At 34.1% G+C, this 15,949-nt stretch overlaps 1 protein-coding gene across 1 annotated transcript in view; it reads right to left on the reverse strand.

The window, feature by feature from the left end:
* PTPRN2 (protein tyrosine phosphatase receptor type N2) overlaps positions 1-15,949 on the reverse strand; it is a 1,447,381-nt gene that overhangs the window by 878,052 nt on the left and 553,380 nt on the right. The gene's annotated exons all lie outside the window — the stretch shown is intronic.

Here is a 15,949-nt window from a genome sequence, read left to right on the forward strand (position 1 = left end):
AAATGACTTGCTCAGGATCACGCAGTTAACAAGTGTCTGAGACAGCATTAGAACTCAAGTTTTTTCTGTTACTAGGTCTGGCGCTTTATCTACTATGTCCACCAATATGTCGTCTCTATAACTACTAAAGGTAATAATAAATCAGCATTTATACAGCACTTTAAGATTTGCAAGGTGCTTTACAAATGTCATCTTATTTAATCTTATAAAAACTTTGGGATATGAGTTATAAATTACCCCCATTTTACAGATGAGAAATTGAGGCAAACAGATGTTAAGTGACTTGTGTGGGTGTACACAATTAATAAATGTATGAGGCAGGATTTGAATTCAGGTCATCCTGATCCCGAGTCTAATATTTTACCCACTGCACCACTTGGCCATGTTGTTTACAAGTTACTAATTTGACTCCTCCCTTTTCCTCAGTCCTAAAATGACCAATGTTCATATCCTTTCACTTTCTTCTGGAATATCCTTCCTATAGAGAGAGGAAGGGACAAAAGTGAGATAAATTATGGAGATTGAAGAGGACTGAGTTTGTCATTGAGATCCTTTGATCCCCAACCCACCATTCTTTCTGCTAAACCACTTAGTCTCTATGTTCAAAGTCTGGAAAACTTTACACCTCAAACTCAGAACACATATTCATTGGCTATTTCATAATTGATGAAATTTCATGTTCTATGTTTTCAGGGTATCATTTAACTCAAGTTAATTTACCATTCTGGTATTTGTCTCTTTTTCTCACTAATTGCTAATCAATGCGGATAAAACCATCTCATAAATGTACCTTTAAATTGTCTTATTCATCTTCCTTGTATCTTTGTTCATGCTCATGGATTTGTTTGTGACACTGTTAATATATTACCGGAATGGAAGTCATCATCATTACGATGTGCAATATCATAGCAATTAACTTGTAAGTTGACTTTCACCTGGTAATTCTGCCACAAGTAGATCAAATTGTTTTAAATAAAATTTTTCTGCATCTTAAATATTTTAAAAATATTTCCATTATGCTTTACCCTGCTTCCCATTCCTTAAAATTCTGTGCTTCATGCTATGAAAAGTGGGATTGTAATGAAGGTTGCAAGTTGTCTCACTTTCATAGCTCCCTAAGGAAAAAAATTTCCACGTGAACAAGAAAACATTGTGCAACCAATATAATAGCTAATAGCTAACATTTGTGTAGCACCTTTTATGTGTCAGGAATGGGGCTAAGCACTTTACAATTATTATCTCTTTTGACGCTATCAACCATTCTGATAGTCAGGTGTTATTATTATCCTAAAATTACAGATGAAGCTGTTTGTTGAATCAGAGGTTATGTGACTTCTTCAAGGTCACAAATTTAGTAACTGTCTGAGGTCAGATTCAACCTCTGTTGTTTCTGAGTTCAGACCCAACACTCCATCCATTGTACCTCCTGGCTGCCCTTTACAACTATCTATCCTCTGCACTGATCTAAATCACAGAATCCCTCAGGAGCCATGCCAAATTGTGCTTCCAAATGTGCAGACTCCCCCAATTACAGAATCAGAGAATAACAAAATGTCAGAGTTGAAAGACAGCTCAAAGATCATCCATTTTAATCTTAATATGAACAACAATCCTCTCCACAAAATGCTCTCCCAATCTCTGCTGGTTCATACAGCCTTTGATTAAAGATCTCTGCTAAATGTTTTGTTGAAATCCATGTGTTTTTTTTTTTTTGTGCAGAGAATATCTTAGAAAACCTGTGAGAAAAGTTAATGCAGTTAATGTGTTCTGACCATTCATGACAGACCCATGTTGACTCTTGGTGATCATCACTTCCACTTCTAAATGCTCACAACCTATTTCTTTAATAATACCTTCCGGAATGTTGGCAAGTAATAAAAGCCGAGTTTGTGGTTTCTAGTCTGAAGAATCCTTTTCATCCCCTTAACACTTGCACCATTTGTTTGTCTTAAGCTTTCTAGAATTTCTTGGAAACATATTCTACATACATGCTAAGCTAAAATGTTCTTTCCCTCCTCTGAACTCCTATTGGACTATTTTCTGTGTCATTTAGTTCTTAACAATCATCCTTTTCTCCTGGGTACCTATTCTTTCTAGGTTCTGATGATACTGTTCTCTCTTGTTTCTTCTCCTATCTATATGATCACTCTTTATTCATTCTTTGCAGGATCCGGGTCACAATTGTTAACTTTGGGAGGAACCCGAGGGTTATCTCCCTTTATACAATATCTCTTGACAACTTCATCAGCTCTCATGGATGCAATTATCATCTCTATGCAGATGATTCTTAGATCTTTTTAACCAGATTTAACTTCTATTCTCCATTCTTACATCTCCAACTACCTCTTGGACATATTGAACCACAGGCATCTTAAACTCAACATGCTCTAAAGTGAACTTACTTCTTTTCCTCCAACCCTCCTCCTTTATAAACTTCACTGTTTATAACAAAGGCACCATCATTCTCCCAGTCATCCAGGTTTGTAACTCAGGTTTTATATTCAACTTCTGACACTCATTCATGCCATATACACTAAGTTGTTCCAAACCTTGTCATTTCTACCTTTGTAACATCTCTTGTATGTATCCCATTTCCTTCTTTGACACTGTCACCATTCTGGTGCAGGCTATTATCACTTCAAGCTTGGACTATTAATGATAGCATTCTGGTTGGTCCAATTGGTTCAAGTCTCTCCTTACTCCATTTTATTTTCCACTGTGCTAAGAAAGTGATCTTCCTACAAACAATGCTGGTCTAACCAGCTACTATCTTATTCAACAAATTCCATAGGTTCCTTATTATCTACAAAATAAAGCCATTATAGTTTTAAATTTCACTAAGACTTCTGAAACAACCTGAAAAATTTCCTTTCTTAACGTTTAAAGTTCTTCACAAACTTGCTTCTTCCTACCTTTCTAGTGCTTCCCCCTATTTTCTATAATCTAGTAATGCTAATCTTGTGGTTTCTCATACATGAAACTATTTCCCAATTCTGTGCTCTTTCCATGCCTGGTTCCTATACCTGAAATGTTCTCCCTCCAAGCTTCCCTTCTTTTTAAAAATTCCATTTTATTCATATTTTCAAATTATCTACCTCTCCCAACCCACTCCCTCATCATCCATTAAGAAAATAAGAAACTTAGAACCTATTTGTATAAACATGCAAAACAAATGTTCAGTTAATCATGCCCTGTAAGCCCCTCCCCACAAAAGACAGAAAAAGAAAGAAATAGAAGAAAACATCAAGCTGCATTAGAGTCCCTCAATCTACTATCTAGAAGAGGCCAGCATGTTTTATCATGAGTTTTTGGAATTGTGATTTGTCTGTTTTCTTCAAAGATATTAAGTCTTTTAAGGTTCATTATCTTTATATTATTGCTATAATTGTATAAAACGTTTTCTTGCTTATTTTACTCTGTGCCAGTTCATATAAATATCTCAAGTTTTTTAAAAAATCATTCCATTCATTATATGTTATAGCACAACTGTATTCACATACCATAACTTCTTAAGGCATTCCTCAATTGCTGGACATTCACTTTGTTTCCAATTTTCTGTCAACCCAAAATGAGATTTTGTGTGTGTGTGTGTGTGTGTGTGTGTGTGTGTGTGTACTGGTATACCTTTGGATGATTTTTCTCTTTCCTTTACTTATTTGGTATAGTGGAGTATAAACCAAGAAGAATGATCACTGGGTCAAAATATGCACAGTTTAATAGTTTTTTGAGGTAAAGTTCCAAAATGCTTTCCAGAATGGTTGGACTGGTTCACAGCTCCACTAATAGTGTATTAGAGTACTTATTTTTTCATATTCCTTCTAGTATTTGGAATTTTTCTTTGTCATTTTTATTCAATTTGATAGCTGTGAGTCGTTTTTACCTCAGAGTTATTTTGATTTGCATTTCTCCAATTCTTAGTGAGTTAGAAAAAATTTTCATACAGCTTTTGAAAGCTTCAATTTTTTTTACTCTGAAAACTATCTTTTCATATCTCTTGACCATTTATCAAATGAGGAATGATTCTTATTTTTATAAATTTGACTCAGTTCCCTATATATTTTAGAAATGAGACCTTTTTCAGAGAAACTTGTTGCATGAATTTCCCCCAGGTTTTTGCTTTCCTTCTAGTGCTTAGCTTGAATTAGTTCTCTTTGTGCAAAGTTTCTTCATTTTTCTCTTTTAGTCCCCTGTGATCTTCTTTATCTCTTGTTTGGTCATGAAGTTTTCCTTCTTACATAGATTTGGTGAGTAATTTATTCCTGCTTTACTAATTTACTTCTTGTATTATATTACCCTTTATATCTAAATCACATACTCATTTGAAATTTATCTTGATATATATACTAAGAACTGGACTATGCTTACTTTCTGTCAAACTACTTTCCAGTTTTCCCAACAATTTTTTGTCAAATAGTGAGTTTTTAATCCAATAGGTGAGACCTTGTGGTGTATCAAGCAAAAGGTTATAGTATTATTTAGGTCTGTATATTATATATCAATATTGTTTCATTGATTAACTTCTCTGTTTTTTACTTAGTACCAAATGGCTCTAATAATTTTAGCTTTGTAGTATAGTGGAAGATCTAGTACCACTGGTTCTGCTTCATTCCCGCTTTTTTTTATTAATTACCTTAACATATTTGATTGTTCCTCTGGAGGAATTATTTTATTATTTTTAGCTCAATATATAATTCTTTAGTATTTTGATTAGTATAGCACTGAAATTTAAGTAATTTGACCATTTAAAAAATATATTGGCTCAGTCTACCTATAAATAATTAATATTTCTCCAATTATTCAGATCTGTCTTAATTTGTGTGAAGAATGTTTTGTTTCTATTGCAATATAGCTCTGATGTATGTCTTAAAAGGTGGCATTCTAAGTATTTTATATTGTCTGTAATTATATTAATGGAATTTTTTTCTACGTCTTCATACCAGATTTTGTTGCTAATACATAGAAATTCTGATCATTTATTTGCTTTTATTTGTTCTGTAATTTTACTGGTTAATTGTTTTAATTAATTTTTTATAGTTGGCTCTAAGTAAGTATACCATTATATCATCTCTGAAGAGTGACAATTTTGTTTCCTCAATGTTTATTCCTTTAATTTCTTATTTTTCCTTGTCTTATTACTATAGTGAGTATTTCTAGTAAAATATTAAATGGCAATAGTGATAATGGACATGCTGACTTCAGTTGTGATTTTGTTAGGAAGGCTTCTACTTTATTCTCATTATAGATAATGTTTGTACTTGGTTTTAGAAAGGTACTACTTTAAAAAAAAAAGAGCTTCACTCATTACTAAAATTTCTAATTTTTTTAAACAAAAATGGGTGTTATATTTTATCAAAAAGCTTTCTGAATATTAAAATAATTGTGGTTTTTTCATTTTTATTAGTGACATGATCAATTATAGCTTTCTTAACACTGAACTAGTTCTATTATAAACTCATTCTGTGTATAGGAGGCCTTCTTTTAATAAACTGCTATAATTTCCCTGTTAATGATTTACTTAAATTTTTGCATCAATATTCTTTAGGAAAATTATTCTATAGTTTTCTTTTTTGGTTTTGATTCTCCAGAGCTTTGGCTGTGTGTCTTGTATATCTCTGTCATAGGAAGAATTTTTTTTTAGGATCATTTATTTCCCTATTTTTTCTAAACAATCTATGTATCATGGGAATTAATTCTTTTTAAAAGTTTGGCAGTATTTTCTTGTCAATCCATCTGTTACTGCATTTGTTCATTTATGGCTTGTTCAGTTTCTTTTTTCTATTTTCTTTTATTTCTATTATTCTATTTTCCATTCTGTTAATCTGAATTTAAAAAAAAACATACATTTTATGTAAAATTCCAGTCTTACTGGTATTTAATTTGGTGAAGTAGCTATTAATAATTGCTTTTATTTCATCTTCATTGTCAGTGAATTTTCCTTTTTACATTTGAATTCAGGACTTCCTGAATCTGGGCCACTGTGCCTAGTTTTGTTTAAAAAAGAGAGAGAGAGATCTTTTCAGTGAACAAACATTTATTCTTGTCAATATGGATACCCCCTTGATTAATATAGAATAGAACTCTATCATTATTCCTTTATAAATAATGTGATCCTTTTCAAGTTCAGTGCTAAACCCTCCAAAGCAGATCTTACCACTCACCATTATCACAGTAGGTCTACCTCTGGTTCTGTCAATATGTCACACCTAAGTATTGTGATCACCTCCTTTTTGGTGCTTTCATCTCCTTCCCTGAGAAGTTAGGGAGGGTGTGATCACCTCCCCTTGGGGGCTCTGACCTCCCTGAGGAGTCAGGGATGGTATGACTACCTGTGTTCTAAAACAAAAGAAAGCAGGAGATGTAATGGGCTGAGGTTTGAGTTGATGCACTGAGGTCCCAAGTACGTGAGGCTAAATAGTAATTGGACTATACTCTATTAATATACATGATTGGATAAAGAATGGTCCCTGCCCACTCTCTGTGCAAGTCCTGATGTGTTGTATAGGAAATGACGATTTTGGTGGGTGGAGACAGAGAGACAGGGAGAGAAGCTAACTCTCCTAGCTGCTGGTCGTGTGGCTACTGGTTTAGCTAGCTTCTTGACTCAGCTACACACATTGCTATTGCCCATTCTCTTCCACCTCCGATCTTTCTTCACTGAGAATAAAGACTGACGATTTTCCCCTAACCTGAATTCCTGACTCTGGCTGATTTTAAAATAAGCAGTCTTCACATTTGGTGCCCAACGGTGGGAACCAAGGACTGAAGAAGTCTCCAGTGACCAGGAACTTGGGTGAGTACTGTTACTAGACAAACAGGGAACTTATTTTCTTAAAAACTAAATCAATAATCTTTTTTTGGCTAAAATGGGACAAATGCTAGCTAAAGACTCTCCATCCCCGCCCCCAACCCCTTCAACCCCACCCATGAGTGGTGTTATAGAAAGCATGCTTAAGCTGATAGAAGGACAAGGGCTACTTATAACTTGGGAACAGGTAGCTAGAATTCTGGGTACATTAAATTGCATCTCCCCTTGGTTCATAGAGAAGGAGCAGATCTCTTGAGATAACTGGTCCCTGGTTGGACAACACTTGTCCGCATATTACAATGAAAACGGTCCTCATTCAATTTCCATCGAGGCATTCTATTTATACAATATAATTCAGTTAGCACTAAGAAACCCTATCCCTAGAAGAAAGAAAAAAGTTGCTTCTCAGAGTAGCCAAATAGGGAAGCCTGATATTAAGGAGGAAGACAATGAAGAGATTAATAACCATATCCCCAACAGGGCATGGAGACTTAAGTAAGCAAGGGTGTGGTGACTTTCCACCTCAGGAGGCAGCTTCAGCCCCACCTCAGGAGCAAGTGATTGACTCTCCTCCATCAACTCCACCCTTGGGGATGGAGGGAGGAGGGGTAGTGGGGGGGGGGGGGCAGTGACAGTACCTTCCCCTCAGCATCCAACCAATCCTATGTCTAGATTACAACAGGGCTTAATGAAGGCCAAAGAAAAGGGTGTAGATGTCACAGAGCTCCAAATGCATATTTTCCCTGTAATTTCCCAGTTTAATTCCTCAGGTCAAGAAAGTCGAAGATACACTCCTTTTAACATAGAAATCCTCAAAGATCTGAAAAAGGCTTGCACTCTTTATGGGGCTACATCAGCTTATGTTAAGATGCTATTACAGAATTTGGCTTTTGAAATCTTGACTCCTAATGATTGGAAATCTATAGCAAGGGTATGCCTAGAACCTGGACAAAATTACATGTGGCTTTCTGAATATAGTGAGCTCTAGGATACAAGCCCAACAAAATAGTCAAAATGCAGTTCATGCTGCAATCACCTATGACCTACTAACAGGTATAGGTCTCTATGCAGATGTCACAGTACAAATTAATTATTCAGTAGCAGCATATGAACAAATTGCTGCTAATGCTATCAAAGCATGGGCTTCGATTCACAATAAAAATGACAAAGGTGAGGCCTTCACAAAAATAACACAAGGGCCAGATGAACCCTTTGCTGACTTTGTGGGACGTTTGCAGGCACAAGAACATTGGGGAAACTGGTAGATTTTTTCAAAATACCTGAAATAATGAGAACCCCTATTCACTTTGCCTTAGGCACTTCTGCTCCACCACCTAAGAAAACTACATGTAGACAGGTTTTTGAACACATACTCTCCCCAATTTCCCCCCCCAAGACACTTTAAGCCTGTTCTAGAAATAAAGGTCAGGTATGACTCTCAATCCACTGGCCTGGGTTCCATACTCCTAGCTTCTCTCCCTGTCTCTCTGTCTCCACCCACCAAAATTGACATTTCCTATACAACACATCAGGAGTTGCACAGAGAGTGGGCAGGGACCATTCTTTATCCAATCATATATATTAATAGAGTATAGTCCAATTACTATTTAGTACTTGGGACCTCAGTGCATCAACTCAAACCTCAACCCATTACAAAGTATGGCACTTATGCTGACCTCTTTTGACCCCATTTTTACTAAATGACCATCCCACAACCTTTTAAAAGTATTTATTTCCTCTATCACATAAATTATACCATTTTTTATTGTTATTAACATGCCACAGTTGACTCATCTATCATATATACTTCCATTGCCTTTTGGATCAATCATAACTGTGATTATTCTAAATATCATTACTGAAAGAATAGTGCTATTAAAGAGATTAAAGAGAAAGCAGTTTGCAAACAAAGAAATGAATTTTTCATTATGCTTTGCCTACTCAAATCTAGATTCAACACAAAAGTGATTAGAAATGACTGCCTCTTAGGAGAAAGAATGGGAAGAAATGAGGAAGGAAGAAGGCAAGTACTCAAAAATGAAGAAGGAAGGGAGGGAAGAACAGGTAAGTTAATAAGCTAATCAGGAAATTACAATTTGAGAAATATGAATTTTTCATCCACTTTGTTTTGAATTGTTTTTGCACTGTTTTGGATTTCACTGAAATTCATAGTGATTTCACCTCTGTCGTATTGTAGGATTTGATACAGTTAGTGTACTATCAATAGTCTGAAAAGAGGAAAATTTAGAGAAGTTTCACCATCATTAGGAAAAAAAAAAAAAAGCTTAAGCCTCCCATTGCATTAGGGATGATTTCTAGTCATCGTGATCTATTTCTTGTCATGGCTCTGGAGGAGAAAGTGAGGATGATGACTTTGCACAGCCCTGCCTCAGCTTCCTAATGTCATGGTTCTTGAACTTCAAGAATGAAAGTCAAACAATAATTTGTGAGTAGTAATAACTGCCCCTCTGGGGACCCACTTCAGCAATGCAACTCCTTACTTCTTTCCCCCTGCCTCTCTTTATTCCTTTCTTTCTCCTTCCCTCCCTCTTTCCCTTCCTTCCCTCCCTCCATCCTTCCAATCTTCTCTTTATTCTTCCATTGTTCCCTCAGTTCTCTCTCTGTTTTCCTGTTTACATAAGGAATACACTTACCTATGGGTGCTCTGTCTAAAAGGATTGCAAATTTTGATTGCTGAAATATAGCAAAATATTTTAGGCTTTTACAGGCTAGATTTCTTTTTTATGGGCCTTGGCTTAAACTCAAATTACTCTGGTTCTCATTTACTGGTCAACAATAGTTCCCAGTCCTAACCTTACTTGGTCATTATTTGGGTTACAGTGACTAAGAGTGACTGCTAATAGCAATTGTTTGTTTTGGCCAAAAACCGTGAGAGGCTTTCCCTTCCAGAATGATTTTTTTGGTTAGGTAAAAGAGGTCATTCTTTAGCTTTGAGTTGTTTCAGACAAATTGAGATCTGGGAAAGATCTTAGCTTAAAAAGGCCAAGGTTGCATTGCATCTACGGCCATCTCCAGTCACCCTGATCTATATTTTGCCACTGGACCTAGATGGTTCCAAAGGAGAGAGTGAGGCTGGTGAATTTGCATAGCCCTGCCTCACTTATATCTTATTTACTTGCATATCAGGACATCACCTTCCTGATGTGTCATTGGTCCTTTTTGAGAATGAAGGACAAACAATAATCATCATTGGAGAATCCTTTCATTTGGACTCTATACTAGACTTTAATTTTGACACTGATGAATATTAAATTAAGCATATGTTTTGAATTTGACTGGATGGCAATATTTCAGTATACTAAATTAAGTCATCTCTTAGACACAATAGGTATACACACACACATATATATATACATTTATACATACATATACACATATAAAAATATGTGTAATATGTTATACATACTTCTATTTATCAGTTCTTTTTCTGGATACAGATAGCACCTTTGTTCATGTCCTTTATAGTTAATTTAGGTATTAATAAACAAAATGACATTTTCTCAAAGTCATTCTTAAAATATTGCTGTTACCATGTATAATATTATTTTGGTTCTGTTCATTTTGCTCTTCATTCTTTCATCTAAGTCTTTTCATGTTTTTCCTAAGAATACTGAGTTCATCTTTTATTATACAGCAGTATTATTCCCACAATCATCTATCACAACTTATTTAGCTTTTCCCCACTACATGGGCACCCCTGTAATTTCTAGTTCTTTGCCACCACAAAAAAAGAGTTGTTATAAACATTTTAGAACATGTAGATTAAAAAAGCAAAAGTAGTATAGCAATGTATCTACCCTGTAGGAAAATGGAAGAGGAATGGAATATGGGAAAGGGGAAGGGTGATAAAAGAGAGGGCATATCGGGGAAAAAGTTTTCAGTAGCAAAACATTTTTGAGAGGATACAGAGTGAAAATGGAGAAAATAAATGGGGGAAAATACATTTATCAATAGTAATTGTAAAAAAAAATTTGGAGCAAATTTCTCTGATGAAATATTATTATTCTCTGGGAAATGATGAGCAGGATGCTCTCAGAAAAAACAACAACAACAACAACCTGGAAAGTCTTCCATGAATAAAATGAAATATACTGTATATAAATTAATAGCAATGTTCTAGGATGATCAGCTATAAATGGATATTATTCTTAGCAGTACAATCATCCACAACTACTCTGAAGGACTTAGGATGAAAAATCTTATCCACAGCCAGAGAAGGAACTGATTGTGTCTTGTGTCTGAATACAGATTGAAGCATTTTCTATTTCTTCCTCTCTCTTTCCTTCCCTCCCTCTTTCCATCCCTCTTTCCCTTCCTCTTTCCTTCTTTCCCTTGCCCTGTCTTTCTCTCTCTCTCTTTCATTTTTCTTGAGAGTTTTTATTTTCATTAAGGTGGGAGATCTATGTTTTCTTGAAAATTTGACTTTCATGGAAATGTTTTGCATAAGCTCACATATGATTTCTTAATTGTGGGTGGGGATAAAGGAGAGAACATAGACCTCAAAAATCTTAAAAACAAAAATCTTTAAAAAAATTGTTTTGAATATAACTAGAAAAAATAAATAATTAGTTAATTAAAAATAATCTCTTGTAATATCTGCCATAGAATGTGGTACAATTCTGGCGTATACCTATAAGACACTTGGTTTAAATAATGTCATTAATTTTTTTTGTTCACCAGATTAAATTTTTTTAAAGTTATTAGACAATGTATGTAGCTGAATTTGATATTTCATCATGTATAGATAATTTTCTACCACAGACTCTATCTGGAAATTCTGCTTATTTCTTTTTACTTCAAGGAAACTTTAGTATCCTTTTTTCCCTTCAGAACTTGAATATACTTGCATATACTATTTTCATTTTATACAGAAGAGAAAGCAGGCAAATGAGTAGCAATAATTTATCTATGTGGCATTCAGAATTCACAAAGCATTCTTCTTACAATTATTCTGTGAAGTAGATTCAACCGTAGCCCGAGGGATCTCTGATCTTATCATTGTGAACATGCCTTTCAGTGATGCAGACTGTAGTCCATCATGAGCATGTCTAATATGTGTATCTTTTCTCTATTCCCTCCCCTAAATTCATCACCAAGAATTCATCATTGAGGACACTGTGCAAATAAACAATTCTCCTTATCTATTTTCTCTGATCATTCTTCTCTTTGATGACATCACTTACACTATTTGTCATGCAAAATTCCTAATTTACCATATATCATAGCTTGCTCATGACTTCCATATGCTTTTCCAATAATCTACTATTGATCTTTACCTTTAGTTCTTTGGAGACTATTGTGTTCCATGACTTGTCTTCACACAATACCAATGTAAGTTTACTGATATTAAAATGCGCTCAGGATGTTCTGCCTTAGCTGTGTCTCAGAGTAAGCTCTCTGCAAGTTTATTTTCTTCTCAACTGTTTTTCATTCTTTTCTGTATGTTTTCTTTTTTGTACATGAAAACTATGTTTTCACAAATGGGCTTATATTCTAGCAGTATAGTATCTTTGATTGCCACGGTTCTTGGATTGGCCAGAAGATTATGCAAGGTATGCTTACCAAATGGCCAAATCTATTACAATGAAGTTTACTTTAATAATTCATTGGAGTTGTATTTTCATGACTATTAATTCTATATTCAAGAAGACAGATCACCAATGATGCTTCCCTTCTTATTCTAGGTAATCATTCTCTATGCTGTCTTATAAATACTGAATATAAGATCTACAAAACAATATGAAATCTTTCTTTGAAACATTCTGTTGGTATCAATTTAGCATTAGTGGAAAACTATCCAGGCAGCTGTTATATTTCACTCTTGTAAATAGGCTACTTCTTTTAGGGTGGGTAGAAAGGAATGGATTTCCTTTGTATTATTTCTTGCATGTAAAAATGTGTTAAATCATATACATAAAAAAACAGAACAACAGATACAGATATCATATCTGTATCTGTTGTTCTGTTTTTATATAATATAATATATATTTTATATAGTTTATATATAATTATATAATATGTCATTTATATAATTATATATTTATATAATATACATTATATAATTTATATAATATGTGTGTATATATGCATATGTATATATACACATAGATTATATATAAACTATAGATACAACATGTGTTTAAACCATATATATCTCTATATAGCAATATGTTTCTGACTATATTTATATATAACATGGTATATAATAAAATTCTAGATACTAGCCCACATAATATACATATACATATTTTATATTGCATATATTCTATTCATTTCTGGGAATTATACATTAGGGAGAGTATTGATAAATATGAATATGACAAAAGGAGAGCAATGAAGAAGATGATGGCATTTCAAACCATGATACATAAAGTTTGATCGATAGAGCTAGATCTGCTTAGTATGGGGAAGAGAAGATTTAAAGGATAAACAGTCTTTAAATATCTAAGATATCTGAAATACCACTGTGCTGAAGATATAATGGACAGATTTTGCAGAGAGGCAATTTTAGGCTCAAAGCAAAGGAAATTTTTCTAATAGATCTACCCACAAATGCCTTAACAACCAATAGTTTTTCTCTCCCTAGAGGTCATCAAAGCTATATAGGACTCCATGTAGAGGATGTTATAGAGGATACTGTAGACCAAGTACACATTAAACTTGACCTCTGAGGTCCCTTTCACCTTCAAGAGTCTGTGGTTATGCTTGCAAAGATTTCCTGCCATCACCAGTACTTTATACAGTGATTCCTCCAAGACAATGAACTCAGAGTTGCCCTCTCTGAACACTATCTTCTGTTATTCTTCTCCTCTACTAGATAGAGAGTTTAGATAGAGTTTACACTCTTCTTCTTCATTCACATTCTTCTTCATTCAAAATATTTTTATTTGCTAAGACAAATTGGACACACTGATGCAAACTCTATCAACTCCCACCCTCCTCTTCAACCCTCTGTCTACTTCTTATTCATACTCTCCCTTCTATCTCATCACAAAGAAAGGGACACGACTCTACATTGCAGCATCTAACAACTTCACTTGTACCCTTTATTCTATTCTCTCCTTTTCCTTTTTTTGTATTTTATTTGTTTATTTATTTACTGGTTTCTCCCTAATTACATTTAAAACATTTTTTTTACATTTAAAAAAAATGAGTTCTAGGTTCTCTCCCTTATCCCACAATTAAGAAACATGTGAAGTTATGCAAAAAAAAATTCCATAAAAGTAATGTTGTAAAAGAAAACATATATCTCCCACACTAATGAAAACAAAAACCCTCAAGATAAATCAAGTTGAAAAAAAGAGATAAAGGAAAAAATGGTTCAATCTGTATTCAGATACAATCAGTTCTTTCTCTGGGTATGGATAGGATTTTTTATCACAAGTCCTTAAGAATAATCAAGGATCACTGTACTGCTGAGAATACCAATGTCATTTACAACTGGTCATCCCAGAACATTGCTATTACTTTGTATATAGTACATTTCACTTTGCTTGAGTTCATGCAGGACTTTCCAACTCTTGTTTTTTTTAAGGCTTTGTTCCATTAGTTATCTCTCTTCTCTCTCATTGCTCTTCCATATTTTTCCTCTTTACACATAGTTTTTAAGCGTTAAAAAGAGATAACCTTCCCTTGGTCTAGTCACCCATTAAAACTATCATCTTCTTGCTTCCTCATTCCTGTTAACTTTCCAGCAAAAGGACACTACACTCACTGTTTCGCTTTCTCATCCCCTCCTTGACTTCCTGTAACCTACTATCTCTTTTCACTACCTTACCGAAAAGCAGGAAGGTGTCAAGTTGTAAAGGGCTTTAAATGTCAAATAGAAGATTTTATATTTGATGTTGAAAATAATATGAAGTCAATGGAGTTTACTGAAGGACAAGGGATGACAAAATCAAATCTATACTTTAGGAAAACCACTGTGGCAGATGAGTGGAAAATAGATTCCAATGAGTAACAAGTAACATGAATCATTAATATGACGCTGCTGTTACAACTAAAAATAACAAATTATGCTGACCAAGTTATTTTTTAAATTAGTAATCCAAATCTAGGTCATAAATTTAAGAAGAAAAACTGAGAACTTAATCCCAACTATAGAAAGCTAAAAATTAAAGTGTTAGAAAATAAGATTGTTGAGTAATAGATGAAAATAACAGATCAATCAGCCCAAAAAGAAGAAGGCTATAATGAAAAATCTTCAAACATATTAAAATGCCATATAGAAGCCTGCTTCACCAACCAGCTTCTACTGACCACTAATACTTTGCTGATAAATTGTTCTGATAGGCTTCTTATAAACAGTGAAGTTTGTAGTCATTTTTTAAAACCAGTTCAAAGTCTTAGGGCTATTTTGGCTTTTTTTTTTTTTTTTTTTTTTTTTTTTTTTTGTGAATCAAAGCCATAATCCTATCCGGCCAGAAGAGTAAAGGGTCTCACAGGTCCAATTTGTTGTTTTGTTTTGTTTTGTTTTGGGGATTTTTTTTTAATATGTAGCTTTACTTTCATTGGCAAATCTTCTAGATTCATGCAATCTTTTTGGTTGAAAGAAAGATAGTCAAGATAGAACTGGCAACCTTCGTCCTCTATTCTCACAGCTAACTAAAATGACTAATATGTGGTCTATATAAGTTGTTAGCTTAGAAAATAGGTCATGGGTTACATATTCTACAGGATAAAAAGATTTAAGGACACTTGTGATCTGCCTTATTGGAAACAGTACTCCTGCAGATGAGATCACTAGTCCATTTAATTATTTAGTAATCCCCATTTTTAGCATACCAAAAAGCCCTGCTCTATCTTTGACATAATAACAAATGGGATTTTTTTAACCTTGCCAATTCATTTCTCCTTGTCCAGCTCACTAATATAAACAAAATCCCTTACTATAATTATTTCCCCTTACTTTCTTTTTTTTTTTTCATACCTTTCTTTCTATTCCTATTTCATAGAGGAAGCACAGAAAATTGTACAATTTGCTTAGAGTTGATGCCAAAATACAGGATAATTTAAAACATGAGACTTGACCAGAATTGAACTCAAAATGACGTATATAAATGAGAAATGACAATATTTCTCATGATCAGGCAGTAGAGGAAGTAGACAAATAACATCATGAAG

This window comes from Sarcophilus harrisii, chromosome 5, assembly GCF_902635505.1.
Source record: "Sarcophilus harrisii chromosome 5, mSarHar1.11, whole genome shotgun sequence".
In the NCBI taxonomy this organism is placed as follows: Eukaryota; Metazoa; Chordata; class Mammalia; order Dasyuromorphia; family Dasyuridae; genus Sarcophilus; species Sarcophilus harrisii.